This window comes from Tupaia chinensis, unplaced genomic scaffold, assembly GCF_000334495.1.
Source record: "Tupaia chinensis unplaced genomic scaffold, TupChi_1.0 Scaffold140086_1, whole genome shotgun sequence".
NCBI lineage: Eukaryota > Metazoa > Chordata > Mammalia > Scandentia > Tupaiidae > Tupaia > Tupaia belangeri.
In genome coordinates, this window is record NW_006199965.1 from 565,518 (window position 1) to 568,361 (window position 2,844).

Consider the following 2,844-nt stretch of genomic DNA (forward strand, 5'->3'; position numbering starts at 1 on the left):
TCAAGAAAAAATAAATAAAATAAATGTTGGTTGTCCTAAATTATCTTTTAAGTCTCATCCTGTGATCACCTCTCTAGTTCTTTTTGTGTCTCCAGCAATACTTCCTGCCTTGAGCTCTTGCCAGCTCATGATTTCTGCTTGCCACCTTCCCTATGGCCCACCTCTGAACTAACTTCCTTCCCAATGGAGGACTGTCTGTCTTCACTCCTCCTTAACTCCACATTCTTGGCTGATCTTTTTGCAGATAGAGCGTACATCCCTGCCCCTTAGTTGACTTGGCCATCTGACTGACTTTATCCTATGGCACACGGCTAAAGTGGCAGTGTGACAGTTCTGAGCCTGAGCTCTAAGAAGGTGGTTCCACTTGAGCTCTTAGCCTTTGCCATGGCTGACAGAAGACCATGTCCCAGCAGCCCAGCAATTCCAGGAAGAAGAGGAGAGATCCGTGAGCAGACATGAAACTCAGACCTGCACTCGAATCAGAGCAGCCCAGCCAACCCATGAGTTCATGAGCGAGGATAAACGGTTGTTGTCTAAAAACATGGAATTTTAGAGAAGTTGTTACACAGTCCTCGAGATAACCCAAGCTTTTTATCAAAGTCTCCACAGGCGATCATTTGGATCAAAGGAGATCATTTGGTCAGCACCCAGAACAGCCAGCACTCCTCCAGGAGCCCAGGGTCTTCTTCCTGTCCAGTCTGCACATGGCTGCCTGGGCCTGGGGCACCCATCTCTGCTCCAGACAGATGTGGCCTGACTACAGGGCCATGTGACAGAGTCTGGTGACCTGCTTGGCAGGAATCATTTCAGAAAGGTAGTGCATGTGGCAGTCAGGAGTTTCTCAGATCCTCTTTGGTTCTGAAGAGTGACAGCTGAAGTGGGAGAAATTGCACATGAAGTTTCGTCTGCATGTGGCAGTCAGAATGCATCTCCAGCTGAGAACTCCAGGATTCAAGAAGTGTGATGTCCTTTACGACTCAGTTTAGTAACGTTTTGAGCCTTATTCTGCCTAGGAGGGAAAGAATGAGGCCCAAGTTCATATGAAAAGTTTGGCAGAGCTGGGGTTAGAATCCCAGTGCCCTGCTTCCCTGTAGTACCCCTTTCCCTGCTCAGCTGCTCTCACACTGGAAAGCAGCCTTGGGTCCCACCTCCAAGCCAGGGGAGCCCCTCTTCCAGATGCCCAAACTTCTGGGCTGTGCTTTTGTCCTTCCCTGAGGTGCCCACTGCATTGCTTCAGAGCAACGCCTTCCTCCTGCTGAGCCCCAGCCAGTCTCCCTGTGTCTTGTGCCCACTGCCTTAGCTTTGTCTTCTGGGCTACAACAAATATGCACTCTTGGCTCTTTAACTTATAGATATTGGGGCATTGAGAAGGTTATGACACATTTTTGCATGGAAAAATATTACATGACTTTCCCAACAACCTAACATTTACTCTAACATTTTTTTTTTGAAAGGTTGTTGCTATAGGGCACGTGCACTTGTCAGAAGGACAGAGAGACACAGAGACAGAAAGCAAGAAATCATCCTCCCAGGGGGGATGGCCATGCCACAATCTCTTCTCTTCCATTCTCCTCACAGGATCTTGGGCACGCACACACATGTGCTTGGCGTGAGTTTAAGCCACCGGATTCACGACTCAAACCACAGTCAATTACATGGGAGTCCAGCGACATAGGCATTACACCAACTGCTGGTCCCTATTTACTCTAATTTTTACTTTTATAAATTCTGCTGGGGGGCTGGCTTGGTAGCCTAGTGGTTAAGGGAGCCAGATCCCAGATGGCTTACCACAGCTCAAATCCCAGCCCCAACAACTTGAAAAATATGCTGGACATGCGTGCATGTGTGCCCCAAATCCCAACAGGCTAGAGAAAGGGAAAATAAGGGATTGCAGCATAACCACACCCCACTGGGGGGCGCTTTCTCCCTCTCACTCTCTTCCTCTGTTTCCTTGGCAAGTGCACACACCCTCTGGAAATTAAAAAAAACAATTTATTGAGTTCTTTTTCAAATCTGTCCTTTTTTTTTTTTTTTAAGTTTTGCTATAGGGCATGTGCACTCACATGAGAGAGAGAGACAGAGACAGGGAGAGAGAAAGAGGGAGAGAGAGTGATAAGTCACTTCCCGGGGGTCATGGCCACACCTCAATTCCTTCTTCTCCATTGTCCTCTCAGGATTTTGGAAATCTGTGCACATGCGCTCAGTATTTTTCAAGCTTCTGGGCCTGGGACCCTGCAGCTGGCCATGTAGTCTCCAGCCGCCTTAACCTTCATGCCACCTGCTCAACCCCAAATCTGCCATTTTATTTTATTTTTTTCCATGAGTGAATTTATTTTAAAATTATAAATATTTTTATATTTTTTAAAGAAGTTTTTTTTTTCTTTGTATTTGCTGTTTTTAGTTTGCTATAGGGCATGAGCACTTGCAGGAGAGAGCTAGAGAGAGGGAACATGAAAACCTTCTGTGGGCAATGGAGATGGACATGCCACAGTTTCTTCTCCATTCTCCTTTTGGAATTCTGGGCACACATGTACACGCACCCAGCATGTTTTTTCAAGCCACTGGGTCCAGGATCCAAATGGCACAGTCAGTCATGTTGGAGCCAGCTGACTTGACCTCTATGCCACCTGCTAGCCCAAGATTTATATTTTATTTTTTATTACACATAATAAGCAGTTTTTATCTTACAGTAAAAATTTTCACATTTAAATTTGCTTAATGACTTTAAAATGTAGACATAAAAAAAACTGGCTGTATCTTGCCACACAGGTTTATCTATTAGATATTCACTTTCAAAAGTTTGTGAAGATCAAAACTTTTTTTTATTGTTGGGCTACAACAATT